The sequence below is a fragment of the Anser brachyrhynchus genome (assembly GCF_964034855.1).
Source record: "Anser brachyrhynchus genome assembly, chromosome: 1".
NCBI classification, from domain to species: Eukaryota; Metazoa; Chordata; class Aves; order Anseriformes; family Anatidae; genus Anser; species Anser brachyrhynchus.
Window position 1 is genome coordinate 70,178,026 of NC_137694.1, and position 21,487 is coordinate 70,199,512.

Sequence of the window (21,487 nt, forward strand, 5' to 3'; positions counted from 1 at the left end):
AGTACGTAATAGCTTTAAAGAGAAGATGAGTACATTATACAGTCAAGAACAAAACTTGCACTTATCTATTTAAGAACACTACAGGTAAGCAGAAAATTATGAATGTTTTGATACAGTAGATGCAAGAGAAAAACTCCAGTAGCATCTCTCTGAACTGCCATCAGCTTCTTATCAAACAGAGGTGAAGGTTTCCAGAATACCAGCTCACACAAAGTTGTTCTGTAAAGAGATGTGGGATTTTGGATCAAAAACTTCTGAAAGGCTATGCATTTTGTTTGTTATGCCTTTGGGATCAGATCCTATTTGAATTTTATTCTTACTTCAATACAAATTCAAACAAATCAGACTTATAGAAGATATGGATTTTGGACTAGATTTCACCAACCTAATAATAACCTTTACTGGCATCAAAAATAAGGCCAAAAAAAAAAAACCACTAATCATTTGACTGAACCTATGGCATAGTATTTCTGGGTGAATCAACTCCCATTTAGTTTCCTTGCTTCCCACTGCAAGATAATGGTCTGTCATTAGTTATTTGTGTCTCTAGTAATGCCCTTAAAAGGCTCCGAGGCAAACATATACAGCAAAATTGTTCTGAGTAACAACATTATTGTGACCTTGTCTCATACAGTCCTTTACATGTCTAGTTTCTAGAAAACTGAGGATATCCTCACAGGATCCTGCAACAAAAATTGGGTTAAATCTTTGTGGTGCCATGATCTATCCAGTAATTTCCCAATCAAGAGATAGGAAACAGCACCAAGGCTTGGAATAACCAGACCTCTTCATACAACTGCTGTCTAATACTACGCCCATTTGTATTTTTTTTTTTTTTTTTTCAATCTAGGGCCTAATAACAGGGAAAACAAGACAACCCTCCCCTCAAATCGCATTAGATTTTCCCCTTTCTTGGGGCGGTGTGCATGGGGGGAGGGGAGGCTGTAACATCGCACTTCGGGTTACCCCCTACCCAGGGCAAAGCAGCGCAGGGATCTCTCGCCACGCTCCTCATTCATAGGGCTGCACTCCGCCTTTAACTTTCCAAGGGAGAAGCGGGGGCATCGGCTGGGCAGGGACGGGCCAGCGCCGCCGCTTCCCCCCGGGCATCGCCCCACGCTCCCAGCCCGGCCTGGCCCCACTGCCCTCCCTGCTTCCTGAGCGACACCATCCCTCCCGCAGCGTGGCCTCCTCGTCCTCTCCCCCACCTCATTTCTTTTTCTTTTTTTTTCATTATTATTTTTGCTTCCTCGCCATGCCCCGCGGCGGGTCGTTACCTTCAATTACCGCCCTTCCGACCAATTCGCGTCTCCAGTCCGCTGCCCCCACCTCCCTTAGCACACAAGCAACTCCCGGCGAAGGAAGGGGGGGGGACGGAAAAAAAAAAAATTACAAACCTCAACCTCTCCTCCCCCTTTGGGTTTGATACTGTATATCCGGCCAGGGGAGGGAGGAGCAGCGCCTCTGCTCTGCCTTCCCCTCCGGAGCCCGCCGGGGATGCGGAGCGGGTCAGCCCACCGGGGCCCCACTGCAGCGGGAGCCGCTAGGAGGAAGCAGCAGCCGGAGCCACGTTTCGCAGTGCCGCAGGGCACCCGAGCAAACCGCAGCAGCCGTCAAAGGGCAGGCGAGAAAAGGCTCCCACCCGCAGCCCCCCCCTCCTTACCGGGATCCCAGGGCTCCGCTGCCAGCACCGCCGCCTCCGCGCAACCCCAGGACGCTGCGGGGCGAGCGACCTGCGGCGGCTCCTCAGCGCCTCCCCAAGTCCCTGCCGTGCCCTCGTCGTCCTCCCTCCCCGTCTGGCACCAGCACGGAGCGGGGCGTGAGCGGGCGGCCGGAATTTGCGGGAGGCAGGGCTGGGCTGGGCTGGGCTGCGGCCCCCACACGGGAGGGGAGGGGGAGGAAACTGAAGGCTTCACAAATCCATGGTGAAGGGGTAGGGCAAGTGGTCCCCAGGCTGCCCTCCGAGGGTATTGCACCTCCTTCCCTCGGCGATTTAAAACCAGTACGTTCGGCTCTGTTTTTAAAATGATGAGGAAGAATGTTGCGTAGAGGGATAGCTATAAAATCAGCATATTTACTACACAATTCGTGTTTTAAGTTTAAAAAAAAAAAAACAAAACACAACATACCTACTCAACCATGAATCCTGTTCTCACTTCAGCTACTGAAGATACATCTCCAGAAAGATCTTTTCGACACAAGGATTGAACTAGCGAGATGTGATGCTTTTATATCACTTATCACACAGTATGTAAAAGCATTAATTAATTTCACAAGATTGGGTTCATCTAATTACTATCTTCATTTTATTAGCAGTGAAAAAAGCCACAGAGATCACAGCAGACTTCCAAACACAAAGGGATTAGGTGCTACGCCCTCAGCTGCAGTTCGTTGGTACCAAGCTACATCCTTTAGATGTTTAAAGGCTGCAGGTACCTGACATTTCCATGAGAGCTTCCCAAGCATGTGTTTGTGTACCTTGGCACTAGTAATTAAGCCCTAAGACTAGCGCCAAAGTAGGTAGGCCTTCATGTTTTCACCTTATTCTCCTCACTGTTCTTACAATGCACATCCCTCTACTCCAAATGCAATATTGTGCTGTAACCTGTGCACAGGGCTAAAAGTCCTGGTTACCCAGGACAAAAGATCTGCATCAACAGCTCTCCACACTGCACTTGCAGAGCTGCTGCAGGGTCATCTGTGTGGGGTCAGATAGAGCTGTTCAGGGAATTCATTTTATGAAAAAGCACATGATGCAGGGTACATTGACAGCATCCCTTATATAGATGGAAGATAGACTGCTGCTTTCATAAATAACTAGATGCTATCTCAGTAGCTTCCACAGGAGAATGGAAGCTCTGGTTTTCATTTCATTTTTATTTTTTTTTTCTCCTTAAGAGGAAAAAGAACCTACAACTTATATGAAAGAATTCTGGGATTCATTCATCAGAAATGTAGTGGGAGGGAACTTCCAAGGAAATAAACTAGAGGAAGTGGTTCTTATCCAAGGAAGTCGCAGCTGTTTGCAGAAAGTGACTGATGGTATCTCAGATAATTCTGGGTAAATAGAGTTTCCGTTGCCTACATATATCTCTGGAATATTCTTTAACATAAACATCTGCCTCAACAGACTGGACAGACCTCTGTCTAATTGAAAAATGGGGTACCAAAATGGGGAACAGGTAGGCAAATGTGAATTAATAAGTAGGCAATCAGGAGTGGCTTTGTTGAAAGAGTTATCTTGGAGTCTGGAAAAATAACCATAAGGAAAGTTGCTGAGAAGCACAGAATTAGAGACAACTATCACTTGTGTTGTCTTTCAGACTATTGAACAGAGAGCTTAATAAGCATCAATTTTTGCAGAAACTGTATCAAGAGGCATTACATGGGAGACAAAGTACTTTTGAATCTACAAACTTTTAAAAATTCCTTTGTGAATTGGGAAAAAAATGAGCAGGCCTGATGAACAGTTCCCAACTAAAAGCCAGTGACAATATTGAACAGGTACCATGTTAGGGACAGTTCATGACAGATTCCAAGAATTCTCTAGGAAAAATAAAATAAAAATGAGGGGGTAATGTAACTGAGGAGATGAAGAAACAATAAAGAATCATTAATGCAGTGCCAACCTGAAACAGCCACCCTTTGAACCAGTGAACTGAAGGTTGCAATGCAGCTCTCAAGTTTGTAAAGGGGTTGGGGAACACTAGAGGCTTGGCTGAAAAAAAATGCCCTAAAAGGCTAGTTGAAGTAGTACATCACAAATGCTTAAAAGCAGTAAAAAATGTAAACTCTACGGGGTACATTGCCCTCAGGGACAAATGGGAGAGTTTAGCCTGCATTGTTCTTTCTTGAGTAACCTTCTTAATTCCATCATTAATTAAAGTGACTGAGCTGGAGAAAGCTTTTGCAAGCCTGGGTCTTCAGTGCATACCGCAAGGAGGAGACATGAACAGAAGAGTAAATATTTTCCAGAACTCCTGAGTCCATAACTGCTCTCACACTCTGCTCTCCTCCTCTCCCACTTTGTTTTCCCTAGTTGTTCTTGAATTGCTGATTATATGGTCTTGTTTGCATGTGACAAATATTCTCCTAAGCCTGAATTTGAAACTGAGCTTGCAAAAGGTTGCACAAACCTGAACTTCTATCTTAAGCTGTATAAGGGAGACATAAAAGTAGGAAAGATGAATTTTTACATCAAAATATCATGAACATATGTAATACAAAACTGCTTAAGGAGAGTTGCCTGACAAGGGTCCACAAAGCTAGCACCAGAAGAATCAGAACAGCACTTCCCTCACTTCCTTTAGCAGTGTGCCTTAACTGTAATGGATGACTTAGAGGCAGGAAAGCGGTGTGAAAGAGTTGACCATCTGTGGTGGTTTTACTCGGGTGGGTGGCCGAGCTCCACCACAACCGCCCTCTCACTCCACCTCCTCAAAGAGGAATGGGGAGAAAATACGATGAAAAGGGCTAAAGGGTTGAGATAAGGACAGGGAGATCGCGCAGTAATTATTGTGATGGGCAAAACAGACTCAGCATAGGGAGACAGTAAGATTTATTGCCTATTAATAACAAGCTAGAGAAGCGAGAAACAAAGGAAAGAAACCAAAAGCACCTTCCCCCCGATCCACCATCTTCCATCTTCTCCCCCCAGGCCGCATGGGGGAATGGGGGTTATGGTCAGTCTATAGCGCTTCTTCTCCGCTGCTCCTTCTCAGTCACTCTCGTCCCCTGTGCTGTGGGGTCCCTCCCACGGGATGCAGTCCTTCCCGAACTGATCCGGCGTGGGCTGCCCACAGGCAGCAGCTCTTCAAGAACTGCTCCAGATATGGGTCCGTACCATGGGGTCCATCTCTCAGGAGCAAACTGCTCCAACCTGGGTCCCCCATGGGCAGCAGCTGCTGCCAGGTCACCTGTTACTGCGTGGTCTCCTCTCCACGGGCTACAGGTCTGGCCTGGAATCTGCTCCGGCAGGGGTCCTCCACAGGCCGCAGCCTCCGTCGGTGCAGGTCCACCTGCTCCACCGTGGTCTCCATGGGCTGCAGTGTGGAACCCTGCTCCACCATGGTCCTCACCACAGGCCGCAGGGGACTTCTGCTCTGGCACCTGGAGCACCTCTTCCCCTCCTTCTTCACTGACCTTGGCGCCTGCAAGGCTGTTTCTCACTCCTCTCTCTCTCACAGTTGCTGTGTGGCACAGCATTTTTTTTTTCCCTGTCTTAAATATGCCCTCACGGAAGTGCAAACAACATCGCTTATTGGCTCGGCTCTGGTCAGCAGCGGGGCCCTTACCTAACATGGGGTAACTTCTAGATTCTTCTCACAGAAGCCATCCCTATGGCCCCCTGCTACCAAAACCTTGCCACGTAAATCCACTACACCATCTGAAATTGAGGATTGTCGGGACTGCTGGGCCTCAGTATAAACCCTCCCATCTTTTAATGGATGATGAATTAAGGAATTTTACAAATGCTCACAGAAATTAGAGAAGTTTGAGCAGCTTAATTCCTACAAGGTCTGTTAGTACTCTTTTCATTACAATTGCAGACAGACCTTTGCCAGACTCAATGATGGCTTACTGTAACCTATGGGTGTAGTCTTACCCAGTGTCTTCTTTTAACACAGCATAAACATCACATGTTGAGGACTTTTGATTTTATTTTTTTTACACCCCTTCCTATGCTGAATTCAGGTGTATGATTTAGTCATGAAAAATTTTGTCTAGAATAGCCTAAAATTCAAAATAAAGTGTATCCCTTTTTCAGACTTAACAGTACAAACTATCTCCTTGAAAAAAAAAAAAAAAAGACTATTTTTTCCTTAAGCTTCATTTATACACCTTTACATCGTTAAAAATTTGGAGACTCAAAAAAGCCTTAGGAGCATGAAAACAAGGAAGCTCTTAAATACAGTAACAACTCAAATACCTGACAACAAACCTCATGTCATTACGACCCCCAAGTGAAAGAATCCTCACTTAGCTAGGATGTAGTTTTGTCTCAATGTAAGTGAAGTGGTTAATATGCTCATTTAAACAAATAAGAGTTGAACACAATTTCTTAAAAATTACATTAGTTTATAGTCAAGTATCTGGCATAATTGCATTTTATCTGTGGTATACCTTAGTCTTCCTATACAAAGTCCCACAAAAACTAATCAGTATAAAAGCCATGCTATGACACATCATATACTCTGATACCTCTTAATAGGTGAAGCACTAAAGAACCTCACTACTGTTAAAATAAACATCAATGACAGTAACTCTATGGTGTCCACACTTGGCTGAACATCTAAAACCAATTTAGTATTCATCCCGAGTCTTAAAAGATGAGGTAGAACACTAGTGATCAGCTCTTGAAAAATATTATTGCTTATTTTGATGTTAGCTATTACACTGAACGTGGAATTACTATTCACAAAAATCTTTTCAACAATGTTGAAAATAATGAGCACAGATAGGTCATTTTTTTAGTTGATATTTTTGTTTGTTTGTTTTAAATTCAATCAAAGTAGCTTAATCTGAAGAAAAAGCACAAGATCACAAAAGATCTATAAACAGGAAAAAAAGTCCAGATTCTTCATATCAGAAATTATTGCAATGAAATATCAAAATACATCAAGCAAATCCAAAGGAAAAAGTTAGACAGACATTTTAATATTAATGTTTATTTTTCTAATAGAACTGCTGCTGAAGTTGTCTGGCTGCTGAAAATTATTCTATCCCCGATTTTTAGTTGCATTCAACCCTTCTTAAAAAAATTCTGTCTTAAGCTTGTCATTTTCATGTCTTACTTCAACAGAGAGTAATACTTTTATTTTACTGATGGCTTGAGAAAATCTAACTGGGTTATTCTGAAAAGCTCTTTTACTTCACAGGCTTAATAAAATGTTCCACACAGCAACATGGATCTCAAAAACAAAACAAAACAACAACAACAACAACAACAAAACAAACAACAATAACAAAACAGCAGAATTTGAGATCTTCACCTCTTAGTTTGTCAGGACGATCTGATGCCCTTCACACCATCAAAATGTATTAACATTTGCATTTCCACTCATTAATATCTGTGTGAATACTATTTGTTACATCTGAATTCTTCCTGTTTACCCTAACTGAGACAAGACCAAAACAGAAGGGATCTCAACTGTAACAGGAACATAATCAATGAAAGAAATGTAAACTACTTCCCTTTCTTTCAAGTTCAGCTACATGAGAGTATGAAGGCAGGTCAGTTCAGACAAAGCCTTCTCCAATTTGTGGCTTAAGCTGCAGTGCTGACCATGATGACCTGCATTACCATAGGCACAAGGGTAACCACTCGGGCTTTTGACCTAAAAACAAAACAATGATTTGCTTTATCTGGGCAAACCCCCACTCAAGAGCAAGTTTACAGGTAGATGCTGTCTTGCATTAGATTCTGTTGTTACCTCTCTAAGCATATACTACTCACACCAAGAAAAAGCATTCAGCTTAACATGTTGCACACTTGCAGATTAAGGAACTATCCCAGAGAGAGGTTCACTGACTACTAATTAGTATATGGGGAAATCTTGGGTTCACATCATCTCCAGCAGCCCAAAAAACTTTCCATTCTCATGGGACACACTATCAGAAAAGGCTCTCCCATCCAGGACCAGGAGATAGCTAAAGAACATCTCAAGCAGCATGTGAGACAGTGTGAGACAGGCAGGATTAGGCCATACCGTAAAACTCCTCCTGTTTATTGAATATGCACAGCTCATACCATTCCAGCTCCTCATGGTTTTCATGGCACAACCCTCTAGGCAAGAGAGAGACCCACACAACTCTCAGATTTCAGAGTCCGTGCAAAACAGCCTTCCCCCTTACTCTAAGCCAATGAGGGGAAAAAAAAAAAGTGATTTATTTATTTATTTATTTATTTTAATATTTGCTTGAGAAAGCAAGGTTTATCAGAGTAATGAATCCACTGAAATTCAGTAGGAATGACTGATAAAACTGATAAGAGATTTTCTTCCTAAGGACATCTGATGCTTAATTTTGTGGTCCCTCTTTTAGTTAAAAAGACTCATTTAATACTATCAAATATATATTGTAGGTACCATTTTGAAAACACCCTTTAAGAGAATTCTGTGGGTCAGTTTTCACCTCGTGCTTCCATCAAGAAAAGTTTTAATGCCACCTTCCTCTCATCAAAATGATTCTCCTCAAAGTTTCGAGTAAAACACAACATGGAGGAAGACTCAGAGCTTGCAACAGAAGTTTCTCCACCTGTGGCAGGGGGTCTGGAAAGACATCTTTTTCCTTTTAAGGAAAAAATTACTTTTAAGGGCAAAACCTTACCTGAGACTAATCAATATAGTTCTGTCTGTTAACTTTTACTACTGTCATATAAAAAGAAGGAAGACAGGCAGCCAGCAAGATGACTGCAGCATAAAAACGCAAGTTACGGGGACTGGTGTTGCCATCGCAGTGACAGTTAGTGAAGCAAGACCATCTTATTTAGAAACATACAGGAGATACTGAGCACAATGCACACATGCAGTGCCTGTGCTGTGGAGACCCTCGTGCACAGCATTCATTATGGGCTTGTTAGGATTACCACTGAGCTTTCCCAGCTGGTGCAGAAAGTCTTTTTTAACCAAATGCTTAAACAGCTCTGCCTGAACATATTATTTCTTAGTGTTCACATTATTTAGTTTTGTCTAGTTTTCATTAAAATATAATCTCACTGTTCAATTGCCTCATCTTGTGTCATGTGGTTTGGCAATAACTATGATGGACTATCAATTTTCTGCTCTTTCTTTCCTGATATGTCTCATTAATAATGCCAACTTAGTGCATTTTTTTCCCCTAAGAATAACCTAACAACAGCAACGATGAAAGAACCACACACAAATGTGCTTGAAAAATTAGCATTTAGCTGACCTGAAGACAGAAGATTTTGATGAGCAACAGCTGTCTGGGAATCTTAAGAAATTGTTAGATGACAATAGAAAAGATAGGTGAGGAAGCTGAAAATTAGACATTTTCATGAAGCTTTTGTTGCTAGAATCATAGAATCATAGAATATCCCCAGTTGGAAGGGACCCATAAGGATCATCAAGTCCAACTCCTGGCATCGCACAGGTCTGCCCAAAAGTTTAGACCGTGTGACTAAGTGCACAGTCCAATGTCTTCTTAAATTCAGACAGGCTTGGTGCAGTTACTACTTCACTGGGGAGCCTGTTCCAGTGTGCAACCACCCTTTCGGTGAAGAACCTCTTCCTGATGTCCAGCCTAAACCTCCCCTGCCTCAGCTTCACACCGTTCCCATGGGTCCTGTCACTGGTGATAACGGAGAATAGGTCACCTGCCTCTCCACTCCCCCTCGCGAGGAAGTTGTAGACTGCAATGAGGTCCCCCCTCAGCCTCCTCTTTTCCAGGCTGAACAGGCCCAGTGACCTCAGCCGCTCCTCATACGTCTTCCCCTCCAGGCCTTTCACCATCTTCGTAGCCCTCCTCTGGACACTGTCCAACAGTTTAATGTCCTTTTTGTACTGTGGTGCCCAGAACTGCACACAGTACTCGAGGTGAGGCCGCACCAGCACAGAGTAGCTGGTGCTAGCTGGAAAAGAGTTAGATTCACTTGTAAATTCTCAAAATAAACAAACAAACCAAAACTCTCTCAAAGGTGTCAGATAAATGTTTCTCTCTTTTGTCAGTGTGACCTTCTCAGATCACATAGTTATTTGGCAACAGATTCAGCTGTTTTAGAGTTTTGCACATGCTGAGTAGCCAGCTGGCTGATACCTCTCCAAATAGATAAGGGACTAAGTAGAGGTCCAAATTTGGGATTCTCACCTTTACTTTGCTGTTGTTTGTTGTTGTTGTATTTATTTATTTATTTTTTTAACTTGTAGGAACTTCAGAACTTTGCAATCTCTATTACACTTAAGAAAACTTGGTCAGTGGTTTGCAAGAAAAAGAAATGACCAAGTGATTGCATAAACTTTTTTTTTTTTTTTTTTTTTCTGTAGGAACTGGAAAAATAAACTGAATTCCTGCTTAAATATGAAACAACTCAAGAGTATGAAGGTCAGTGTCAATCAGAAAGATGTTCATAATTTATATATTCAGGAAATATTTGAATTGGTCCAACCATAAATTTGATACAATTTTAAAAATATATATATTTGCAAAATATGGGTTGTTCAACCTCAACCACCAAATCCTTTGGTAATTTCAAGATCGTCTCTTGAATATTTTAAAAATCCATCAAACCCACAATATTGTACTATACTAATCTACATTCATAAACATTTCATTTACATTCATAAATACATTTCTAGATGAATCAATTTGATTTCTTAAAGCCTGCATATGCAATCCCTATCTTTATTTATAAAACAAAATTACAAACAGTTATATCCATTAATGCTTTGCTTGAACTCACAGAAACTGCTTGTCATAGATCACTTTTTTAATTTTAATGGGGCAACACCACTTTTTAGTATTTAAACCATAAAGTTACATTTACCATATTATACTACTAAATTAGCATTACATTACCAACTTAACCATATTTAAACCATATTACACAAGAGGTAGCCAAGCTATGCATGAGCTGAAGAGCAGTGAGAATAGGGCTATTGTAACATGGTTAAAACCACAATACTCTCCAATAAGATGATTTTCAAAAAGCCTGAGGAAAAAATCACTGGCACGGCATTAATAGTTCATAATGAATCTGCTCATTTTATTCCAGAAGTTCTTTTAAGTAGTTCTGTAATCCATTGCTTGCAAGAGAAAATGGATTTTGGAAGCCAGGGAAAGAAGACAAACCTAAAATGGAAGAGATTTCAGAAAAGGAGGTACACATTTACTCTAAAGAAACAGCATTTAGTACATCTTACTGCAAGTGTCAAATAAAATATTCATTCAATTTCACAGAAAAATCATCAAGGATTTATTTCAACTGAATTTTCATAGTCCTGGTTTATATCAATTGTAAAATATATTGCTTGCTTAGAAAACTACAACATCTATAATAGCAGTGTTTTACTTTGAGATTATAGTTCTGGCTCAAGTAAAAGTCCCCAGGAGAGTATACCAAGGTCTCAGATATGGCTATTCCATGTGTACTTTCCAGATGCTAATTGGCTTGAGAAATAATCCATATGAAGTCTTGTGGAAGTGTATAGAAAATAAGTATTATATGCTTTTTTAGGTTAAGATGGACAAGGATGAAAAGACTGAGAACAATATGGACTCCAACATCTGCAGTTTCCTCTAAAGAGGTCTGCAAATACTTTAAAACACTGTGAAACTCCTCCTACGGGTTCTCAAAACCCACTCAGATATCAGTGTGGTTTTTGCTGTTGTTGTTGTTTTGTTTTGTTTGGTTTGGTTCTGGGGTTTGGTTTTTGGTTTCATTTTATTAAAAGACAAGCTTTCTTTGGCTTCTTTCCAGACATCAGTATTTCTCTGAATTTTTGCCAATGAGAGCAATTAAAACTTTGTGAGGTACTCTGAGAAAAGCAATTGTTTTCCATTAACCATACAGAGGGGAAAAGAAATATGTTATGAAAGAAAGCATACAGAATTAATTAACTTTGTTTCTTCCTCAGAAATTTCTACCTGTGGTTTTAAAAAGTTGCAGCTTGACCTATGATATTCATATCGCTGTGAGATTAGAGTTGCCCTGTTACCACTGCAATACAGAAAGGGAACTTCTAAGAACAGCAGTTTTTAGGTAATATATAACACTAAACTTATCTTTCACTTGCATTTAATATCATACTGCTTATTTAGATGGAGATTGTGAAACATAGCTAGCAGGATCACCAACTCCAAGAGCACAAGTATAAAACAGTCTGCAGAGTAACATAGAGATACTTTAGCTTTCATGAAAAGCCCAGCTGTGGGTGGAGGTTTACGGGAATAAACAAACATGTAAAAAAATTAATCAAATCCTATAACTATTAAGTTTATTGTAAACCCTCACTGATGATGGCAGAAAATCATGTCTTTAGTAATTTTAACCAGCCACTGACTCCTACTTACAGCTTCCCAGCTTTGGAACTGGATTGAAATTTCTTTTACATAATGGTTATTTAGCAGCCAAATGTTAAATGAGAGCCTGTTTTCTTTATGGTTTACAACATGTAATTCTGATATTAGTGAAAGGTTGATTACAGAATATGATCCAGATTAGTCCACATACCCTTGTTATTTCATATCAACTGACAGCCATGGAGCTTCATAAACAGCTAACTAACCAATTTAGCAAGTCAGCTTACTCTCTGATCTTTTCTTGCATACAGCTGGATTTTGAAAAGGCACATTTTCTGCTGCTTTTATAAGGCTCAGGTTACAACATTGCCAGTGTGCACACATTACAGAAAATACCATTCAATCAGTTTTTACAATGCTCTTAATACCTTTTTGTTGGTTGTTGTTGTAGTTTCTAAAGGCTAGAGTCATGATCAGCATTGTCGAATGATAGCACAAATGAAGCAAAATTAAGAAAATAAAATTGGTCTTAGGATCTTCTGTGTTCACCTGAATTTCTGTTCAAAGTGCTCTAGACCGAAAGCACATTACAGAGTTTCCTGCGCCAGGCCAAATCAGTTCTAGCATGGATTTATTTCAAGACTATGGGGACTTCAGTCAGCCTTCCCTCATACAAAAACTCTCTAGGTTGTGACTATGCTCCAGCTCTGCTGATTTTATAGCAGTCACACAGATGCAGAGCCCCTTTTTCCTATCAATGTTAAGCCAGGGTATATCAGCTAATCCTCAAAGTTCATATACCCACTTCTATCACTTCTATATTCCATCTAATATATACCAGGTGAATGAAACAAACTGAAAGGACATAGAAGATCTGGTATTTTTCAATCATCTTTTAGAGAAACACTAAAATTCCAATTAATGGAGTAAGGGACACTTGAAAAGTAAATAGTCAAACTTTGAACAGAAGATTTATTGGTATGTATTAAAAAATAAGATTTAAAACATCATTCTGCTACCAATATGCATTGAGATTTTTTATTTGTTTATTTTGTGTGTGGCAGAAGGGAGGGAATTAAGGAATTTAGGTAATGTTGCCTTTTTTTTCTTTTTAATGCAAAAATCCACATTTTGTAGTTTCTCACTCTTTTTCCCCTACTAATTTATTATTCTTCTCTCAAGATATAGTTGAAGATTAGAGACTCTGAGAAGAAATTTAAAAAACTAAGTTTACAATTAAATGTTTAAAAGTAAGAGGAAGATAATAAGAGATCTTATCATCCGTCAGTCTGACTGAATTTATTTTGAACCTCCTGATGAGAGAATCATAGCAGTATAATGTTACCAAGAGACTCTGGACAGGTTTATTTCTTAACAGTAATCTATCCCACTTTCAGCTTCCTCATGTGGTTATAATACATGGAGAGATAGAGAAGATGGAAAGCTGTGAGTGCTAATAATAATAATTAAAAAAAAAATTTTTTTTGAAAAGAACCCTGCTAGCACAAGAACTGCAGTGCACAGAAGTATAATGGTCAAATGATTTCAAGAAAAGCAGACATCTGAGAAGGTCAGATTAACATACTGTGGTGCACTTGAAATTAGCTGCTATTTTTCACCAGCTCAGTGTCAGCACTGAGTAACTATACTGAATAACCTGCAGTGAAACATCACAGCGCTGCAAGGACTTAATGAAATACCTCATATTTTCAGGTCAAATTACGACTAAGCAAATTATGACTAAGCAAATAATGCTACTATGAATGCCTGAAGTGACTTACATCACAAAATGTCAACCTACTTCGTATAATGTGATTGATTCCAGCCAGAAATAGGCTCCTTGTCACATGAGTCTTAATTCTGCTTTTTAAACCATAGACCTTACAATGTTTGTAATCTTTTGACTAATATCTTTCTCTTAGGGGTCCAAAGGTGGAGGGGTTATTTCGTGATTGGTTGATCTGTAAATACAACTTCCATGTGACAGATGCATGTGGACAATTTTCTGCTTTAATATATTTTTGATTATATACACATATTACTTTTGTCTTTACAAAACAAACAAACAAACAAAACCAATATGATCTGGAAATCATATTAATATTATTAATATTTCACGGAAATATGAGCTGAAAACATCCCAATATTTCCTGTGTTTCAGAAAAGAAACCAAGCTTCAGAGGCCCTACAGAAGTCAATCCAAAAATCAGTTCTGGGGTATGCATCTACAAGGCTATTTTTTTTTTTTTTTTTTAATTTTCGCGTCCCTGAATACAGTTCTAGACATGTTACAGAAGTAAAGTTACTACAAGAGGACACCTAGTGGTATTTTATAGAAGGTCACAGAGATGCACAACCTTTTCTGAACATGTTAGGCACTCTTCTTTATATGTGAGCTCACACTATTTCGTATTCCTATGTAGGCTACAGTAGGGGATGCCAGATATTCCTTGGTAATACTACAGAAAGTGTCAGATACCCTGGATAATAATCCAAAGAAAGCACAAACACAACTAATTTATACAATTAGTAGAAAATATTGTACCATACTTTCCTCTGGGCTGGATGAAACACCTCTAGAGATAAAGCATTATTCCATCACAAAAGGGCTCAGTATGCAAAGCCACTATGCACTGGTGAGCAAGAATGAGCCCAGCTGTGAAAAAGCCACAGCTGCAAAGCCACAGGAGCAAAGGCAAGACCATATAACCTGTGGTGAGCTACTGTGTACACTTCATAGTTGCAGATTTGGAAGAGAAACAGTGATGAAACTAAAGACAACTGTGCATAGTTAGGCAAGGAGGTCTTTGGCAGAGATGGAGCCATCAACTGTTTCAGCACAGCAGAATCTAGAGAAGGTAGATATATGATCAAGTCAGAGAATCAAACAAAGGAAGCCAATGGCAAGATAGAACAACACAAGTGTATCATAGTACAATAAGCATGCTGGTATCAAATCCATGAAGTCTGGGAGGCCATGCAAAATAGTTTGTATGCACCTTCTCAGTTATTTGTAGTATTTGTAACACAATTGTAAAAGGCAGGATGAACAGGAGTAAATATTAGCACAAAAGACAGTTGAATTCAACTTCAAAAATAGAACATATAACAGACATCTTGCTTGGAGCTTGGCAGAAGAACAAGCCTGGAAAAACTACCAGAAACTTACATTCAGTAAGAACATGATTCAAGGACTAATTGCTTTTGCACGTTTGAGGTACTTCCACTAGCATAGGTTCGAATTAGTATTAAAAAATCCAGATCCATATCAGAAATGTGGAGCTATACTACAATTTAAATATACAAAAGAAAAAGTATTAAACGTGTTCATTAATTTGATTTCTTTGTTTTTGTTTTTGTATTTCTTTTGGTAGCATTTATTTCTTACATGTGCATATGTTGTGTCTTTGTGCAGTTTGATGGAACAGATTATTCCTTCAAACATTATTTTGTACCTTATTGACATTTCTTCCTGATAGAACCTTGCTGACTTGGCATGAGTAGGGAGTTTCAGCATTTCAGCAAAACACTTCAGAATGTGACAAACTTATTAAGCCATTAGAAGTAGGGTTAAAACCCAGTTATGATTTACTTACTGATCTCCAAAACATCTATAAATTTCCAGATCAGAAAACTGTTGAGTGATCTACAGCATAGGGGCTCACCTAACCCTGATCATTAGCTCTCTTCTGAGAAGCACAGGCTGTACCACCTTGGTTAGCTTCACTGAAAAAAAAATAAAAAATAGTAATAATAATAATTAATTTGTTGACCTGTAGAATAACATGCTATGCAAGATTAGAAAAGTGAAAATAAAAATGTAAGTGAAAGTGAGACAACAATAGTGACTTAAAAGAAAATAACATCATGGAAAAATGTCAAACCTCAAGCTAAAACATCATAAAGACAGAAGGAAACTGAACAAGACTTAGGATAATCCTCTTTCAATAGCCCAGGCCAGCATTTTCCCACCTGCATATCAACCGCCCAGCCGGCAGAGTCAAGAAATGCCTTCATGGGAGTGATAGGCATACTAGTGCTCAGGCTTTTATCACGTTTGTTCTAGCTATCTACTATAAGAATTAACTCATAAATGATTGCTCTTCACCTGAAAGTATAAGACTACTTGTGGGGACTCTGAATGTACTAAAAGATGTCCAAGTAAAAGTGACCTGGCAGTAAAGGTTACAGCAGGGAGATCCTGATCCTGGAACAGTCAAAACTATTAATAATAAAGAGTAACTGTTACTGAGGTATGACAATCAGTGGCTTCAAAACTTACTTTGAGATATAAACAAGCAAAACAAGGTGATGTTATTCATTTCCATCTCAGGCCACCATGTGCACATGAAGTAATGGAGCACTGAGCCCAAAACAACACAGAACTGGATGTGTGCATGTGTGCTGAGGACTTTCAGCATTTCATTTGCCTACTAAATTCTACCATCTCTTCAACTTCCTGTTTAATGCTGGTCAGATTTGTGATAAGCTTTGTTACTCAAGCTCCCATTTTAACTACATTGTTGTTACAGCGTTCTGCTCTAACACTGAAGTAGATTGGATGGCACATCAAGTCACAATGAGTCAAAACTTGGCTAAGATAACACAAGTCAGTTGTTAGTGAGCAGCCTAGCAAGGTATTAAGTAGCCATTCTCATGTAGTAAGGGGAGAGAAACATATTAGATATCTCTATACATGAATACTTTCTCACTGAGTACTTCTTGGGCTACTAAGATCCAGGGCTCTTGCAAAATGCACGTAGATGTGGAAACTCATTTACTGATAAGTAGTGGTGCTCTTCAGGCTCTATTGTTTAAACTGTATGGGCATGGCCATAGGATTTTTCTGAGTACGTAAATCTATATTGATTCATAATACATAGAAATGTAAAAAAGGCAAAGCAAAACAAAATGAAAGAACCCCAAGCTGCACATGTAATTTCATAATTGGTTACTGAGAATGCCCACCATTATCTTTCTCACGTAAAAATAACTTGCTTGCACATTTTAAGAGAAGGAAAGCTTGAGAGAGAGGATAGTAAATTCACTTAACATCTTATAAAAGGCAAAGAGAAATGACTTTCAGGGATGGCCTCTGGGAGAAGAGACCAGGGTCTGCCCCATGCTGGACACAGTTGGTTCCAGCCAACTCCAGCAGACCCTGACACATAAGTGGGCACAAGATGAAGGAGTCTTCATTACAGCTGTGCTTATTTCTCAGCCTGTCTACTCTTACAAATCCACTCTGAGCTTAGACCTTGCTCTTCTCCACAAGGGGGTACATTCTTTCTTTTACCAGGCTCTAGCTAAACCCACATGGCCCATGCTTTAGTCTGCACATCCTCCACTGGGGGTGGTAGTAAGAAAGTCTAAGTTTCTGTTGAATCAACTTCATTTCCATCTGTGATCACACTTCGCTTCATGTGAGAGTATGGTCTGCATTCTACCCTCATCTGTAGCAAGTCTCATCTGTAGCAAGTCTATAAGAATGCACCTCTTTGGGACGTTTTCCAGAAGGCATGTTAAATGATACTCTTCACAGTGCTCCCCCATTTGAGACCATGTCAGATACATGTCCCTTCTTGGTGTGTTTTAGACCCAAGCAGAAGACTTCTATAAATCTTACCACGTCTAAACCAACAGATCCTGTTGAACAACCCCACCTGCTGCTGTTCAGAGAGAGGAGAAGACACTAGTTTACCCTGTTTTGCTGGAGAGCCCTTCCCACAAAAGATGGCCAAATTAGGACAACCCTCTCTCTTTGTGTTGTTCTGAAGAGAGACATAGAAAGTGGTCCAGCAGAACAGCACAGAGGCACAGCAGAACATGCACATCCTGGCATGAGGCAGGGGTGTTAGCACTGGGACAAAGGTTTCTGTTTTGATAGTCAAGTTTAATTTGCAACTTGCGCTACTGCTTCATTTAAAGTACATGAACATCCATTATTTAAGGTAATATGGTACCCCAAAACTAAACCAAACCAAACCAAACCAAAACAAGGAAAATATCTAGATTTTATAGAAAAGATTCTAGCTTTATCTAGTTAAAAATAGCATACTGAAACATTAATCTAGCATTTTAAATTTGAAATATTAATATGGAGTAGAGAGTATGGTTATGTTGACAGTGCAAGAAAGATGAGTAACGGTGAGAAGGTTTGTTGAAATGTTTAACATTAAACTCTCTTCACTCATACTATTTTAAAGAGTCCACGTGCATGAAATGATACCACCGCTTAACACGTATCACTACTACTTCAATAAAAATGTGAGGGTTCAGAGCACATCTGTGATGTTGCAGTCCAAGGAAGAAAAAAAAAAGAAAATATAACGTAATGATCCTGATACTTTTGAGGGAAGAAAAAAGAGCATTCCTACCATGACTTTAAAGTACAGTGAAAATACATGCCCTGTCTATTCACCACGAAAGGATTTCAAACCTACATTAAAAAGAAACCTAAAATCTTTTGCATGTCATCTTCAAAGAAAAAAAATAAGTATTTTACATCATAATGCAGAATAATAAAAATACATATACAAAATGATTGTCTGTAAGTACACATCAGGTGATGCAATATTAAATATGTGTAGCAAGGATTCTGCTGGTGTCAGTTCACTAGGGGAGATGAACTTGGCAACCCTTCTACTGTTTCCAAATCAGCATTTCTTTCATTTCTCTGGGGGAGTGTTGTCAGTATTTAAGGTTCAAAAGTAATATTATCTTGGTGGTGTGGTGAAAATATGCCCTTGGGGTTCACATGCTTACATAAGAATTGCTTCTAATGTGCGTTGTCTGCCAATTAGGCAGACCTTTGATCCCTCTTGAGCAAAGAGAAAGAACCTTTAATATGATGAGTGTGCATGCAAAGTATCTTGTTCTTTTTGACTGTTACACATTTAGAGTCATAGAACAGAATCATAGAATATCCTGAGTTGGAAGGGAACCACAAGGATTATTGAGTCCAGCTCCTGGCTCCACACAAGTCTACCCAAAAATTCAGACCATATGACTGAGAGCACAGTCCAAACACTTCTTAAACTCCAACAGGCTTGGTGCCTTGACTATATCCCTGGGGAGCCTGTTCCAGTGCATGACCACCCTCTCGGTGAAGAAACCTTTCCTGATATCCAACCTGAATGTCCCCTGCTTAACTCCTTTCCTTCGGGTTCTGCCGCTGGTTACCAGAGAGAAGAGATTGGCACTTGCCCCTCTACTCCCCCTCGTGAGGAAGTTGTAGACCTCAGTGAGGTCTTCCCTCAGCCTCCTCTTTTCCAGGCTGAACAGGCCAAGTGACCTCAGCCGTTCCTCGTACGTCTTCCCCTCTAGGCCCTTCACCATCTTTGTAGCCCTAAAACCATTTATTATGGTCTCATACCTTTGTTTCATTTAAACATCAGTTTATCCCTCTGGAAAAATGATATTTTAAAATGTATCAGTCTCATAAATGTGACAGGAAGATTAATCAATCTGCCTTTGCAAATATCCTCAACTGGAACATGACAGAGTAAGAATTCTTGAATTTTTTTGCTTCCATAAATATTTTTCTTCTTCAGCCATTCATCTGTCAACCGTTTTCAACTGCATTGCTCCTGCTTTTAAGAAACATTTTATTTTATTTTATTTTAAGCTGCAGATAATTTAAGCAGACGAAAACACTAAAAATATTCTCAATGCATAAACACAGCCCCTCCAAGTTTATTTTCTTAGCTGTATTTACTAAAACCAGAACACTTTGGGAATGACATAAAAATATACATGAAGACTTTCAGATGTTTTCTAACATATATTCTTCCTGGCAAACAGAAACCGTGAGCCTTTACAAGAATATTAGCTGTACAGTTACCTCTAACTTCATGTAGATTCAGAGGTCTGTTGGATGAAGATCTGAGTTGTTTTTTAAAATAAATTTGCTATAAATAGAAAAGATTATCTCTGTTTTCCAAGAATAAGATCTATGTTTAGACACAAACACATAGATTTTCAACGTTTTGCAAAAAAGTATGAAAAAATCTTATTTCCCTTATTCTTTCTAAAACTCAGAGGAATTTCCACATAAAATATAGTTTACGTATAAAATACAGTATACATATGGACATGCATGTCACAGCTGGGCTCTAAAGAAAGCTAGGTAAAATTGATCTTATGACTTCAGTAGAAATATTAACAGAAGGTAAAACTTGAACGCTTTTTCTAGAATTGGTACTTTAAAATCTTGGTAGCTTTGGCAGCTTGAAAATGGAAGATTTTCAACACAGAACTGAAAAAAGAAAAATATTGCCCCGCACATCTTATTTAGTGGATTAAGACAAAATAAATAAACAAATGAATAAAATATTTACATCAAGGAAAAATGTGGTTTGCTAAAGACACTTTTTGCACAATATCTAATAAAATATTTAAGTGACTTGCAGAAATTAGACAGAACTCTTATGCAGAAATTGGAATTATCCTGTCTTTGTGCTTTGTGCTTTGTATATGTATGCAGAAGCAATATGGAGAACCAGGACATGGTATTAGGAAGCAAACCAGAAAGCTGTGTTATTTGACAGTAAAAACACACCAGTTAGAACATTAAAGCACAGCTTTTTGCGTGTTTGTTTCTAGGCTTTGCATTCATCTATTTATTTTTTTATTTACTCCCCAGAGAAAATGGCCATAGCCTCCCAAAATTTTATCCGTTGAAGAAAAGATCAGTAGCTTCAATGAAATTGTGTTGTTCCTTCTCCAAGGCAGCCTTTCTAGACCGGTAATATTCTAGAGTTCATGTAGTCCTCACCCTGTCTCCACTAAGCAGGTTTTGGATTCTACAGCTAGCCTATAGAGAAGACCTTGTTTCAAGCAGGTGTTGGAGTAAATTAGAAAACCCAGCATGGAAATCTAATGACCAGCCAATCTAACTACTGCTACTATCTAGCTACTACTGCTGTGTACAGAGTTAGGTGACATGATGGTTATGTTAAAATGCTGTTCACTGAGCTGTACTAGTATCTTGGTAGACCTGCATGGGTGAAGACGTACACAACTGACATTAACGTAGGTATTTCCAGCAAAGCTGGAGTTATGTGGCATTCAGCATCTGGTGTTGCATGAGATGAGGAGCATTTAAAGATCTTGGCATGCTGCAACTTCTCAGGCACTGCCAAACACTGACCTGTGCCTCCGCAGTAAGAGTTGTTCCCTCTTCCTTTGCACCTTCTGACAGCATTGAGGTGTTGCTGGGCTACCCTTTCTGTCAACTCAAGAGCTGAACTGTGCTGCTGCAGAGAGCCACCTCCTGGTTACCAAGACTTCACCCATCAGAAATCAGCTAGCAAGAGCAGAGCATGGGGAGACTATTGCCTGGCTAGAAGAACACAAAAGGAGAGTGGATATAGACAGACAAAAAGGCATGGTATAAGCAAGAGATCTTCACTGGTGCAAGATGCCCAAATGACATGCCAGGAGGCCCTAAAAGGAAATACGAAATAAAGATGTTGTTTCAAGTCTTGCTGCAAGTTTAAGGGAACAG

The 21,487-nt window shown here is 39.5% G+C and overlaps 1 protein-coding gene across 8 annotated transcripts in view; it reads right to left on the reverse strand.

Moving 5' to 3' along the window:
• The window catches only part of FAR2 (fatty acyl-CoA reductase 2), a 156,814-nt gene extending 154,558 nt beyond the window's left edge, over positions 1 to 2,256 (reverse strand). For 4 of the 8 annotated variants that reach the window (XM_080599316.1, XM_080599319.1, XM_080599320.1 and 1 more), the window contains exons 1-2: positions 2,130 to 2,256; positions 1,664 to 2,014 (exon numbers count right to left, since the gene is read on the reverse strand). The gene's annotated coding sequence lies outside the window, so the exon portion shown is untranslated. Of the gene's footprint in view, positions 1 to 1,254; positions 1,641 to 1,663; positions 2,015 to 2,129 lie in introns of those variants that run through there. The other 4 variants (XM_080599318.1, XM_080599325.1, XM_080599326.1 and 1 more) reach the window with 4 other exon arrangements.
• Between the last annotated feature and the right edge of the window lie 19,231 nt (positions 2,257 to 21,487).